Source organism: Hipposideros armiger, unplaced genomic scaffold (assembly GCF_001890085.2).
Source record: "Hipposideros armiger isolate ML-2016 unplaced genomic scaffold, ASM189008v1 scaffold_15, whole genome shotgun sequence".
Taxonomy (NCBI): Eukaryota; Metazoa; Chordata; class Mammalia; order Chiroptera; family Hipposideridae; genus Hipposideros; species Hipposideros armiger.
In genome coordinates this window covers 4,884,612-4,899,746 of record NW_017731365.1, presented here as the reverse complement: position 1 = coordinate 4,899,746, position 15,135 = coordinate 4,884,612, and positions in this window count along the sequence as shown.

The window sequence follows — 15,135 nt, the reverse complement described above, 5'->3', positions numbered from 1 at the left end:
GGACCCCTGACCCCTGGCCAAAGTAGTCACCACCCCTGATGAGTAGAAAAGGATACTCTCTCCAGCATTCAGGCCTCTGCCAGGTGACGCCACCCACTCCTGGACTCAGACCCAGTTCTGTCCCTTGGCTGCCCCAGTGCTGCCCTGGCTGCAGGCCTCAGGGTCACTGCTGGCAGGATTTGCTACCTGCTGGCCATCAGCCGTGGTCCTAGAGGCTGAGGATGGCATCCTGGACCCTGAATGTCAGGCAGCCTCCCCCGATCACCACTAGACTAAAGGAGCCACACAGGCGGCAACTATTTCGGTATCATTCGGGCTGTGGGCCCCAGGCTTCACACGGCATCCAGGTAGAGCTGGGGGCCATTTCTCCTGGGTCGGCCACGGGCCCGTTCTCCCCCTGGTCCCCTCCCAGTGCTGAAGCACTGGGCACAAAATCCTGAGATCAGGTTTCAAGCCTCAGCTGTAAAGGACATTGGTGTCATTTAATAGTTGGTGTTGTAACTTTAAAATTATACATAAAGAAGCACTTTCCATGTGTATCATTTGAAGTTTTTTATTATAATTATTATCATCACCCCACAGACCTCACCGATTTAGTTGTTAAGGTCAGTCTCTGTCAACTGTGGAGTGTAGAGGCTGCTAGCCGGACCAGGGTGGGTTTTGTACAAACAGGCCCTTCCTGGACCCAGCTTCGCCCCGGGCCCCCAGCACATGAGCCCACCTCACTGGCAGCCTGGGGTTCTTCCAGGGGGGGGGAGGGCGGGCTTTGGGCTTCGGGATGGAGTTGCATGACCCACATCTGTTCATAGTATTAGCTCCGGAGCTGGCAGGCCATGACTGTAACACAATTCGAGGAACTGTTGACTCTGCTCAGCTCATGTTCCCAGCCCAGTGGCTGGGAGGGACGCACGGAGAGGGGAGCAGGGGCCTCTGGTACACGGAGCCAGAGAACACGCAGGAAGACGGCAAGTCCCTCCAGGGCGCTGCTGATGTCAGTGCGAACACGCGGACTTCCTGAGGGAACTTGGGTCAGCGGCCCGGCCAGTGGCATCCTCCCCTACCTATCCCTGCAGTCCGGCTTCTGAGGACCTGGCCTCCCCTCCTCCCTTTGCCCTCCCTGCCCCTCTCTGACTGAAGCAGGGAAGATGATAGGGTGGGGGTGGTTAACCCTGTCTCTTTGGTTAGCTGGGAAGAATACTGCCCTAGACCCCCAGGATGAGGAAGAAAGGTTTCTCTCTCCTGCCTTCCTCACAGATTCCCACCTCTTCTTTCTGTCATTGGTACCTGCAAAGATCAGCGTCCAGGGATAAGCTAGGGACAGTCTGGGCCTTGGTCAGGTGCTCCAGACTGTGGATCCAGGAAAAGACCAGGGTTCCTGGCTAGGTGCCCAGCTCTGCACCACAGACAGGGGGATCTTTAGTCTCATTATGATCCCTGGGCCCCCTTTCCTCATCTGTGAAATAGGCATCTCAGACCTGTCCTACAGGCTGTGGGGGAGGTTGGGGGACTGGGCACGAGATGAGGGATGGGGAAGTCCTTCGCAAGCCCAGAGTGCCCCACATGGTCAGCTGTGGCTCAGAATGTTTTGGTCCTGTACCCTTCCCTGAGGAGGGACAAGGGTCTGTGGGCCCACTGAACTCTGTAACAAGGGCTGAGACAGATGTCAGTGTCTGCAGGAACCAGGAGTTAGAGAATTTGAAGATTTTTACACTTAATAGAAGATGCCAGAAGGCGCTGGGCTTGGTGTCTAATTACTGGGCGACCTGAAAAAAGAAACAAGGACATCTTTGCCCTTGAGCCACAAATAATAGAGTGGTCAAGATAGCAGGCACCCTGAAGAGGGGTCCTCAAACTGTGTCCTCTCAAGCCTTGGGGCCCCCAGGGGTGTGAGGATGAGAGGGGGCAGGTGCTCCAGGCCCGCCCGTGTTTCAGTCACCCACTGTTATCTCTTTTGTTTAGTATAATTAGAACTGTGATTGGAAAAGAGGTTATACTACTAAAATAAATATTTAAAAACCAGAGAACTAATCTAACCCCACTATTTTACCCATCAGAAAACTGAGGCCCAGAAAAGAGAAGTGGTTTGCCTAAGGCCACCCAGCTCAGTTGTGTCAGAGCCACTGCCTGGGCCACTGACCCCTGGTCCGTGGGAAAAGAGCCAACACCCTGAGGATGAGGAGGACAGTGGAAAAGGGGAGCTGACTCCATCAAGGCCGGGGCCTCAGCCACTGCTCCCCTGACATGACCCCAGAGGTGAGGCCTCAGAGCCAGGAGCCATATTGTCCCAAAGAAGGCAGTCCCAGATGCTGACCTGGGATGGATAGGGGAGCAAAAGCATCCTCTGCCCACTTCCTTGACCAGCTAAGAGCTCAGCCCCAGCAAGGCTTCTCCAACTAGCCAACTACCCCAGCCCTAGCTGTCCCGTTTGCCACCCATTGGCCTAGGCACTCTCTCAGATTCCTCACTGCAGGTACCTGAGGCAAGCAGACAGGCGCCCCTCTTCCCAGTTTACAGTTGGAGACACTAAGTAGGCCTGGAATCAAGACGCTCTGAGGCAAGCCCTTTGCTCTTGTCATTATTTCCTGCTACTCTTGGTGTCTCTCCCCAGCACTCACCAAGAGCAGGTAGTTGCCTTCCTCCCCCAACACAAGCTCAGCCCTTGCGCTCAACCCTGAGTTGACTGGCCCACCCTCCCCATCATTGACGTTAGCAAGGATAGCTGCCCCGACCAAGACACTTCACAGGTCTCCCAGCCGGCCCAGAGTTCCCGGCCTTTTGCACAGCCCAGGCCCAGACCCTGTCCTGTGGAGGTAAACAGAACCATCCCCTGACCACAGAGACGTGTGACCACAGAAAGGTCAGGAAATCCAAAAAGGCTCCCACACCTGTCCCTTCCCTAAGACACAGCCACCAACTCCGTGCCAGCATGACTGACCATCATGGCTCTCCCACGACTATCCTGGTTAACACTGGAAGTCCCAGGTCCCAAGAAACTCCTCAGAGCTGGGCAAACTGGGACAACAGGTCACCTTACTCAGCACACACATATCCGGAGTCATCATAACTTTCTCTTCCTCCCCTGAACAGAGTCATTCTTTCTGTACCCCTGGTCTCTGCTGAGGCTAATCAATAGGCCCAGAGCCAATCCCCTCGACCTGTCTGGCCCCCTCAGACTGGATCGGGGCCTACCACAGTCCCACAGTATAGTCAGAGGCCTGAAGCCTGCTCAGAGGTGAACAGAGGGCCCACAACCTGTTGGAGGCCCAGTCCCGCCCTAGGTGCTGGGAGGTAAATAACAGAGAGAGTCCCAGAAAAGCTTAGTGGGCTCTTGGGCCTCAGTCCCAAACCAACTTTATCCTCAAGCTGGGAGGCAGGCCACTTTGGGGTGACTCTAGGTGGGGCAACCCTAGGGCTGGAGCCAGGCAGGGCCTGCCTGGGGCTCACTGAGGCTGCCCCTACCTGTCTGAGTTTGAAATGAGTCATTTCCTTCCTCAGCTGGCATGAGGCGGGGAGGGTAAGGGAGGGGATGGCATCTAAAAATAGTAGCACCCAGACTTGGAGATACCCAAAGAGCTTCTCCTTGGGCAAGGGAGGAGCCAGCTTCTCATCCGAGCTGACACCAGCTATGGCCCCCAGTCACACGCCTACATTAGGCCAAGGAGGAGGATGACGCTGAGACACCCTGCTCCTCCCCTTCCCAGGCTCAGCGTAGGGCGCTGAGATATGGAGGAGGCGTCTTAAAGGCTGAGACAGATGGAGCAGTGTTTGGGGTGGGGTGGGAGGTTGAAGAAAAGAGAGGCCTCCAGCTGACAGGGCCTGGGGAGAGGCAGGAGGGTATGTGATTCGGAAGGCTTGGCCCTCATTGGGGCTGGCAGAAGGGACAGGGACTGGCTCACCAGCCGGGATTACCCTCTCACATCATCTCCACAGAACCATGATCACTCCCCACCCCCACCCACACATGGGGACACACAGACACAGACCTCACACTCAGCCTGCCTATGTGAATCATTTCCTCCAAATAGAACTCATCTCCCTACGAAGTAGGACTCCATTTCCCTGCTCGGCAGGATAAACTGAGGCCCTACTGTGTGCTGGAGCCACACCCTAGGAGCCAAGGAAGCAATGACCGTGACTATCCCTGGCCTTGGGGACATCTTAAGAGACCCATTCAGGAAAGGGTAGGACAACACCCAGGTCAGAAACACAAGCGGCCGGGATGGTGCTGTGTGGTAGGACAATATGTAGTCAGGCAGCCCTAGGTTAACTGGCACTGCCACCTTCTAGCCATGTGACCTGAGACAAAATATTTGACCTCTCCCTGCCTCAGTTTCCTCATCTGTATAATGGATGTCATATAAGGCCTTCATCACATGTCAAAGACAGTAATCTCCCCACGCAAGCAGAGTTCTTTACATCAAAACTCATGGTATGAGGCTATGAACTTCTAAAAACAAAAAGCCCTGAAGACTTCAGTATATATTTCTATCCCAAAGACCCAAGAGAATCATATTCTACTTGGCCCCCACCTGTGATAGATAAAGGTGTGGGGCAGTGGGGGACAGAGCTACACTTCACAATAGCAAAGGCCACTGTTATGGGCACTTCGTATTTATACCCCATTTTCTCTTACCCTTATGAAGCAGGCATTACTACCCTCATTCTACATGTGGAGAAATGGAGGCCCGAAGTCATTAAGTAACTTGCTCAACATCATACAGCTGGCATATGGTAGAGATGGGATTTGGACCCTCATCGAAGGCAAACTCCTTGTGCATTATGGAGTGTAAACAGGGGCCTGTTATGTCTGGAGTTGGATGAGGGTACACTGATCTCTGACTCTTTCAGGAGCAGACCCTTGGACACCAGCCTGGGATGACGAGTTATGCCAAGCCTTTGACTAGGGGCTGCCTTCCTACTGTCTCATCTCCCTCACCCTGAGTCCCCACTCGCCATCAGGGCCCCTCCTAGAAATACAGAATGTACTATACCCTCTTTAGGGGTTACCACCTTTACTCCTTACAACAGCCTAGTGAGAGAAATGCCATGACCCCGCACTTGACAGAAAAGATCGACAGGTCAAAGGGGTCATGAGCCTGCTGGTGGTCACAGGGCTAAGAGAAGCAGAGCCTGGACTAAGCCCTGGCCTCTTGGACTCCTCAGCTGAGGCTCTGTCCCCATACCCCAGCTGTCTGGTGTGTGGGGGTGGGGGGTTCCTCTGCTCTTTCTAGCTAATCATGCTTTCCCTGAGCCTTCCCTGATCATACATGCTGGATTACAGGCAAAACCCAAATCTTGCATCAGTCAGATGAGCCTGGCTCCAGTAAAAGACTCTTTCTGCTTTTCTGGGCTTTCCCCACTGTTATCTGACTCATCCTCTGCCAGTCCCAGGAGACTAAAGAGAGGAGGCCCCTTATCCCTATAGTACAGATGGAGAGACTGAGGCAGGAAGTTACTTACTCTGATGAGTCAGCAGCCAGAGCTGGCAGGGGCCCAGGCTGGGAGGCCACAGGTATAGCTGGCATGGCCTGGAAAATGTCCTTAGAGTGCCACACACTCAGTTAAAGAGTTTCTAATGCTATATAGTAGGCACAAATATCAAGAGATTTGTGTTGAATGAATGAATGTTGCAGGCCCTGGGTGAAGACATGAGGGATGATGATATTGCAGAAAGGATGAATATGATATAGGGAATTGGAAAAAAAAAATCAGAAGCCCAGTCTGTCCTGTCACAGACTCCCTAAGCCCAGCTGGGGCTTGGACCTCACAGTTCTCCCCACTATAAGAATCATGTATCAAACTGAAAGCAACAGATGAACAAGACAAACAAGGAAACAAAAACTCATAGATGCAGACAATAGTTTAGTGGTTACCAGAGAGTAAGGGGGTGGGGAGTGGTAGAAGAGGGAAAAGGGGGTCAAATATATGGTGATGGAAGGAGAACTGACTCTGGGTGGTGAACACATAATGCAATATATAAATGATGTATTATAGAAATGTACACTTGAAACCTATATAATTTTACTAACCACTGTGTCACCCCCAACAAATTTAATAAATTTTTTCAAAAAAAAGAAGTACAAATTGGTAGTTACAAAATAGTCACAGGGGGGCCGGCCGAGTGGCGCGATGGTTAAGAACTCGCTTGGGATGCCAGAGGGCCCCGGTTCGGATCCCACATATGAGGGCCAGTGACACTGCCCTCCACAGCTAAGATGCTGAACAACAGCTCAACCTGGAGCTGGGTTTCCATGAGTCACCGGCGACGGCATAGGCTGCAGCCCCTGTGGCAGTGGGTTGCCATGGGCTACCGTGTGTAGCCAGCAGCCAGCGTGAGCGGCCAGCAGCCGCAGTGAGCGGCCGTCCAGAAGCCGGCGACTGATCTGCCTCACCAGGGAAGAGCGCAATGACGGTGCCAACTTGGGCCAATGAAGCAACATCCTCCACAACTAGACTGAAGAACAAAACGACAGCAACTTGTCTGTTCCCCTTCCCCCAATTCCCCAGCACTGTTCCCATCCCCCCCCCCCAATTCCCCAATAAAAATCTTAAAAAAAAAAAAATAGTCACAGGGATGTAGGGTATAGCATAAGGAATACAGTTGATAAAATTGTAATAATTATGTATGGTGTCAGATGGGTACTAGATTTACCCAGGTGATCACCTCCTAAGTTATATAAATGTCTAATCCCTATTTTGTACACCTGAAAGTAATATAATATTGTATGTCAACTGGAATTGAAAAAAAGTTTTAATTAAATTAAAAAACAAGAATCATCATGACTATCATTTATTGGATGAGTCCTAATGACCACTGGGGCTTATAGCCACTATCTTGTTTAATCAACCCAGTGTACTATCAGCAAGCCCCAGATGACTTAGCTGAGGCTCAGAGACCTTAAGCAACTTCCTCCAAGGACACACAGCTCAGCCCTTGTTCCAACAGACATGGGACAACCGGAGGCTGACTTAGAATAGCTCTCCAAATCCAGCCGGGCATGGGCCCTGGCGCGTGCGGCACCCACGTGGGCAGCCCAGGTGTGTCTGCGGGGTGGCACCAGGAACTCATGTGTCTGTCAGTGCAGTGCAGGGGTGGAGGGACAGCACAGAACAGAACGCAAACCGCCCGAGAAGGAGCCAGGGCAACTGAGGGGCACATTGGCTTCGGTCAAGGGGGGCTGCCCAAGCGTGTGTGCCTGCACGTGCCCACCGGCGTGCGCACGGCCTTGGGCCTGGCCTGTGTAGGCGCAGTGAGCCTTCAGTGCAGCGCCCTCCCACGAAACTCTGCACAGGGGCCGCGAGAGCCGCGGGCGTGGCTTCACTGCTGTGATCCGGTCCTGCCGGCGCCCCTCACCCCCTGCCGCCCAGCGCCCGCGGACCAGAGCCGCAGCACGTTGCCTGCGATTGCCCCATCCAGCCGCATCCGCCTGAGCCGTCCTGCACGTTGTGTACACAGCTCACCCGGCGGGCGGGGCCGCCCAGGCTTACCCTCGCCCGCGGCCACAGGTCCAGCCAGCCCCGGTTCCCTTCCACTCCGCCTCCTTGGGCCGAGACCCGGGTCACACTGAGTCCCCAGCGACCCATTAACCCGGCGGCGGCCGGAGCCTCGTCCCAGACACCTTTGATGGTTGCCCTTTGCTCCGTCTTCTCTGAGCGGACAAATGAGGGAAATTGAGTAAGCCAGCTCAGCAAGGCAGGAAACTCCTGGCCTCTTTGTTACTCGGGATTTTTCAGCAACTTTTTTTGGGGGGGAGGGAGAATTTGGGAGGGTACTCCTGGGTGATTTTCTGGAGTGAAGGAGACTGGGGACTCATGCAGTTCTCCAGGGCTGTAAGCACCCTTTTGGTTGATCTTACTGGCCCCTATCTACATCCCAGGTCAGGCACCGTGCTTGACACTCGTGAATGCCCCACAGATCCTCATTAAAATATATTTCCTTACCCTCCTGCTTTGTGTGTCTGCCAGAAAGAATCCCCAAGTCACAGGGGGTGGGTTAAGGGCTGGAGCTGGAGGCTGACATTTGGGGACTTAGGTTCTGCCTTTGGTATGGGTTTTGCTGTTTCACTTGGGCAAATCCCTTGACCCCTCTGGGCTGCATTTCTGTGGGGGAATCAGTAATAAGGTAACCTACCAGGCCCTAAGGCTCAGGACAGGCTTTGAACTTCTAGCAAGCAGGAGAAAACACCTTCCATTAGAAGCAGAGATTTCCTCTTGAACCTTAGTATTCTCCTGGGTCTTTCAAGGATGGAGCCTCAGTATTCTGTGTCTAGACTGAGTGTAACGAGTGGCTGTCTGTTGCCCATAGAATCGAGTCCAAATTCCTGGGCTTGGCATTTGAGGCTTTCTGACATTGATTCTACCGTGCTTATCTAGCCTGATCCCCAACTGCACACCTACCCTATAGCCTTAGGAGGAGTCTCAGACTCCCCCCCACACACCACACAATGTTCTATGCCCTTGCTCATGCTGTTCCCTCTGCCCAGAATGCTTTTCTCTACACTTCTTGAATGATTGGCCCCCTCTCATATAGCTCTCTGCTTAAATGGCACCACCAGTGACATTTGAGACCAGAAAGGTCTTTCCCGGGTACCCAGTCTAAAGCAGGGAACCTATTGGTCCCTCTCAGAGCTTCTCGTCCCTTCCCTCCTCAGCTGTCCCTGCATCTTGGGAGAAGTTTGTCTCTCCACTGGACTGGAAGCCCTGAGGGAGAGACCATGTCCATTTTCTTCATCTCCATATATCGAGCACTTACAAGGTGACTGGCACATAGAAAGCGCTTAATAAATACTTATGGAAAGGAAGAAAGGATGGATGATTGATTAGCAAACACACTGAGAACAGCCTAAATGTCCACCAGTAGGGGACTGCTATTATAAATGATGGTACAGCCAGACAATGGAATACTATGTAGCCATTAGGTTGACATGGAAAAGTGTTCCTAATACCTTAAGAAGTGAAGAAAGAAAGTTGATCCCTAACTAATTAAAAAAAAAACACACACAGGGTTTGGGGTAGGCATGTATGTAGATAAAGGCATAGATATGTCTGTAAACATAAGAAAAAGTCAAGACCTTGTACACCAACCTAAACACCCCTGAGGAATTGGATGCAAACATTGTGATGGTTTGTTACATCTCTGACACCTTGCTCAGACATCGTCTCCCCTGGAAGTCTTCTCTGATCCTGCCCTTGTGTTAGGTGAGCTGCCTCTAAGCACACAGCCAGGTGCTCAGAAGCACAGCCTGAGGCTCCTTCCTCAGGGTCCGGTCCAAAGGCTGAGTCTGTGAGGGCAGCTCAGACAGATGACAGCAACCCCTCTGGGTGCATGACTTTGTCCACTTGTGCAGGTAAAAACAGCTGGTGAGGACAATGATGATGGCAGGACTCACGCCAGGCAGCCTGTCTCCACCCCTCAGGTGATATTACTGCAGGTGGCCTTGATCTATTAGCAGAGCCAAAGTCTGGCAAGAAGCCTGGCCTTAGTGCAAGGCTAGGCCCAGCTGGCTGACGTCCAGGTTCGGGAGGCTCACCCTCCGCTGCGGGAGGAGCACAGGGCAGCTTCTTACTGGCCTCAGGGTGCCTCGGAGTCGAGAAGGGTCAGATGCAACTTGGAGAGAGCAAAAGGCCTCCTGACTGACTGCCCACTTGCCCACTGTCTGTCCCACCACAGCTCCCATGAGACCTGGAACAACACAATTCAGACCAACTGGGCCAGGGGGAAGGAAGGAAGAGCGGCAAAGGGCTCAGGGTCAGATGTCTGAGCTTCCATTCCCACGGGTGCCTCTCATTATGCTTGTCAGGAAGCAAAAGAGAGTGCAAACCTTCTCCCAGTGTCTTTAATCTCTGTAATCTCACCCTGGTCTCTCTTCCTCTGCCTCTGTCAGAACAGGTTCCCCATCTGGGAAATCGTGGGATGGTGCAAGGGTTGACCCCCCATTCTGGAGTCACCCAGTTTCCAGTGGTTTCGGGTCCATAACTCCCAGCCGTGTGACCCTGGACAACTTTCTTTGCCCCTCTATGCCTCAGTGAATTAGTTCCTACTAAATTAGTTAATGCATGGCAAGTGTTTAGAAGCAGGCCTAATACATATACGTGCACCTGTTAACCTGTATGTGTTAGCTATTATCTGTATGCCTAGGATAATAACAGTGCCTACCTCATTGAGCTGTTGTGAGGATTAAATTAATGCATGTCGTGCTTAGCTATGTTAAGCATTTATTTGTCTTACTAAAGATATTAAGATGGGAGTACACATCTTGGTTTCTGAGATGCCAGGGGATTAGCATAGTGGCTACTTGTGGCTTCCTGGGAACCGAGTACAGGACCTTCTGTGGCCCAGGCAGCCATGTTGGTTTGATGGTGTTGCCGTGCTGGGTGTTGCTGAGCTATCTGGTTAGTCAACTGCCTGCTCCTTCCAACCCATTTAAACCAGCTCTGTCTGGCCCGGCTTTCTCAATACACCACCCTGGCAGCTGTCACAGGCCCAAAGCACTGGGCAAAATGTCAGGCCTGCTGCAAAATACATTGGAACTTTATCTGACCCCTGGCTCCTATCCCAACCAGAAATACATGGGCTGGAACTTGCAGCCAAGCTCAAGCAAGCCTGGGGGTTGGAGGAGGAAGGCAGCCTCAGAGCACAGACCAGATATTCCCCCACACCCTTCATCCTTGTTGGCCCCCCTTTTTATTTGTACAGCTCTACTAATTAATGCTGTTTCTGGTCATGAAGTGATTTTTTAAAACCTTGGGCTTAATCTTGAGCCCTGGATTTGCAGAGAAGGAAGAAAAACGGGATCATTTCCCGCCCACCCTCCCCCCACAAACTCAGGGCAGTTCACTGCACAGCTTTCCTAGTTTTCTTCCCTCAGTATTGATTTGCCACAAGGCAGCCTTATGGGAGGCCAGTACAATCTTCGGTGTGGTGGCGCCGTCTGGAACTCCTCAGAAACTGCCCATGACAATGGCAGCAGAGGCAGCCACGCCAGCTTGGAACCTGGCCAGCTTTGGAGGGGGCACTGCTCAGTCTGGGAGTCTCTGCCCAGTGGAGGGTGAGCCTCCCTCCCCGTCCTGCTACCACTGGCAACTCCCACAGTGAGGTCCCTGGGAGTGTAGCAGTTCCCAGGCCAAATATGTCTTCCTGCAGGTACTCCTCAAAAGACCATTGTCTTAGGATAAAAGGAATTCCAGGAGCACCCCATCCCAAGCACTCATTTGAGCATTGATAGAGCTTGCTAGTGAAAGGAAACAAGGAAAAGAAACAATGTGTAGTGACCTGGAAAAGCTTTAGTCCTTCTGTTACCAGCCAAGCAGCACCCCCACCACTGAGAAACTTTTAAGTGTTCTTTCCTATAGAAATGATAAGTATAGAAATGTTAAGTCTCCTCCCTAGTTTCTTTGTTTCTTAGCCCCTGGCTTTGATTACTCTTCTCATCCGTCTGTGACTCCTAGACTAAAGATTGCTCCTAGCCTGAATCCTAGAATTCTCCTATCCCCCTGCTTCTTGATTGCTTTGTAAATCAGTTTCTGAATCCTAAACAATAGAAGTCTCCCACCCCTGCTTCAGGTAACTACTTGAAAGCCTGTGACTTCCTAATATCCCCCAGGCCGGTATGCCACCTGAATGATAGGCTGAATGGCCACAGGCTTCATGAGAGCTAACAGATTTATTAATTAAAATCTATTTTTCCTCATTCAGGGACCTTGGGGATACAGAGGATACCCCAACAAGATTGGCAGTCACAACCAAAGAAGCCAACATGATCTTCCAGGCGGAGCTCAAGACCCCTTCCTCTCATCTAAAATCAGCTAGAGTGAGAGTTCCGTGAACCCCCCAAAAGGCAGGGACAGCTCTACACCCCTGCCCAGCAGGAAGCAGATACAGAAGAAGAGACCTCCTGTTCCTCAGCTTCCCATAGAGATTTTATAGGGATCACATCTCTCAAGGGGAAAACTAGGCAGGCAGTTAGAGGCAGGCATTGGGTCTCTGCATTCCTGCGTGTCCCACAGAGTGCTACGCCAAGGGGACCTCCCCTCTCAACCCAAAACTCCCCTTTGTATTGTAATTGCCTACCCCTTTGGGAAAACAAATGGGCACAAAATACCCAACTAGATCTGACCAGTCACTCACACCTGCGCAGCACCTCTTGTCAATCACAGGTGCCGATCAAGTGGTCCCATGCCCTTAGGGGAACAGCCCATTCTAGAGAAAGGGGATAAAAACTCCAAGTCCTGGGAAGTCCGTCCTTTTTGGGGACACCTGCTCTTTTTGACCCCTTCCTTCCTTTTTGAGCCTCTCCTTTGCGCATGGCCTGCTCCAAACTCTTTGGAATGTAATTTCTCTTCGAATAATGGGCCCTTGAGCCATTCTCTACTGCTCAGGCCTACTTCTACTTCTTTGAAACGTACTATCTCTTCGAATAAACTACTTTTTCAGTACTTTACTCTGGGATCTCCTTCAATTCTTTGCTCGAGTTGCCAAGGACCTGGACTTCGCGTCGAGAAGGGCCCACTTTCCGACAACACTTAGGCAATATATATACACACACACACACACACACACACACACACACACACACACATATATATATATATATATACTTTTTTTTTAAGATTTTATTGGGGAATTGGGGGAGGGGAACAGTGCTGGGGAATTGGGGAAAGGGGAACAGACAAGTTGCTGTCCTTTTGTTCTTCAGTCTAGTTGTGGAGGACGTCGCTTCACTGGCCCATGTTGCTATTATCATTGTGCTCTTCCCGGGTGAGGCAGATCGGTCGCCGGCCTCTGGACGGCCACTCACTGCAGCTACTGGCCATTCATGCTGGCTGCTGGCTGCTCACGCTGGCTGCCAGCCACACATGGTAGCTTACGGCAGCCCACTGCAGCAGGGGCTGCAGCCTACGCCGTCGCCAGCAACTCATGACAGCCCAGCTCCAGGTTGAGCTGTTGTTCACCATCTTAGCTGTAGAGGGCAGTGTCACTGGCCCCCATGTGGGATCCGAACCGGGGCCCTGTTGCTCAGAGCTGGCGTCCCAAGCCAGCTCTTAACCAACGTGCCACTCGGCCGGCCCCTAGGTTATATTTTTAAGAGCTCCAAAACTTCCCATGACACAGGTAATATTGTCAAGACCCTGAGCGTCACAGATTTAGAATTCCTTTAGATTAAGAATTTTTTAAGTCAGCCTGATTAAATTTGAGTATAGACTGGATGTGAGATGATATTATGGAACTCTTGTTAGTTTCTCAGATGTGAGAATCACATGTGATTATGTAGCAGAACAGCCTATTCCTAGGAAATTCATGATGAAGTATTCGGGGGGTGAAACATCATGATGCCAGCAATTTTCTGCAAATGGTTCACCAAAAAAATCTTGATTCAGATAAAGCAAATATGGCAAAAGTTAGCAACCTTTGAGCTAGATGGAGGGTATCAAAGTATTCATTGTGACATTCTTGCAACTTTTCTATATGTTTGAAGACTTTCTCCATAAAACATTAAGGTGCAGACGTTTAAATAAAGAAAAAAAAGCTATTCACATGCAAAACAAGACAATACAGAATTCAGCTTACTGTCACTAAATTTCACCTCTTCTCTGAGGATAGAATAGTAGAAACAAGATGGCATCCAGGGCTGCTGAGTCAAGCCAACCAAAGAGAACCATTTTTAAAGAGTTTATTAAGTACTTGTCTGGAAACAGTACTAATCATTAATCTTTCTAATTTGTGGCCAGGAGAGGACTCATCTTGGAAACTGGGAGAGTCCAGCCCTTTTAGCTGCTTGGCATCCGATTTAACACAAGTCAAGAAACACATTTTGAAGACTAACTTATGAGCAAAGCCCTGACACTTCGCAAAAGGTGTTTTCTCCACGGCCTATAATCTGATATTGAGTACAAGATGGCCACAATTTTTTTACTGTGGTTGTTATACGTTGAACTGTGCCCCCCACCCCATATTGAAGTCCTATTCCCCAGTACCCCAGAATTTGACCTTATTTGGGATTAGGTTCATTGCAGATGTAATTAATTAAGGTGAGATCAGTAGGGTGGACCCTAAGCGAACCTGACTGGCATCCTTGTAAAAAGGGGAAATTTGGGCACACAGAGAGACACACTCATGGGGAGAACACCATGTGAGGATAAAGGCAGAGATTGGGGTGATGCTTCTATAAGCAGGAATGCCAAAGATTGTCAGAAAACCCCCAGAAGCTAGGAGAGAGGTCTGGAGCAGACTCTCCCTCACAGCCCTGGGAAGGAACCTACCCTACAGAACACCTCAATGTTGGACTTTTAAAAAAATATATTTTTATTAAAAATATAGTTAGCATACAATATTATATTAGTTTTAGGTGTACACAATAGTTATGCAACATTTATATACCTAAAGAAGTGATCACCTTGGCTATATAGAAGAATGAAATTGTACCATTTGGGACGATATAGATGGACCTAGAGAACATTATGTTAAGTGAAATAAGTCAAGTGGAGAAAGACAAATACCATATGATCTCACTTATATGTGGGATCTAAAGAATAGAATAAATAAACCACTAATCAGGAACAGCCTCAGAGACATAGAGAAAAAACTGAGTGTTGCTAGATGGGAAGGGGGTGGGGATGAGAGAGAAGGTGAGGGGATTAGAAAGCACAATTGGTAACCACAAGATTGCCACAGGGATAGGAAAAACAGTTTGGGGAATATAATCAATAATGTAAAGATTTTGTAGGATATCACATGGAGACTTTTCTTATTAGGGAGACCACTTCATGGACAGTGTAGATGCCTGACCACTGCAGTGTACACCTGAAGCTAAAGCTGAATAATAATGAATGTCAACTATGATTTAATATATATATATAGTCACAGGATGTGGAGTACAGCATAAGGAATAGGGTAAGTGGAACTGTAACAGCCATATATGATGTCAGAGGGGGTAGTGGATTGGGGAAGGGGGGTTATCTCTTTGTGAGGGGTTTAAAGGTCTAATTATTACATTGTTTTGTACACCTGAAACTAAAAAAAAAAAGTGATCACCAATGATAAGTTCAGCAACCATCTGACACTGTACATGCTATCACAATATTATTGACTATATTCCCTATGTTGTACATTACATCCCCATGACTTATTTGTTTTAT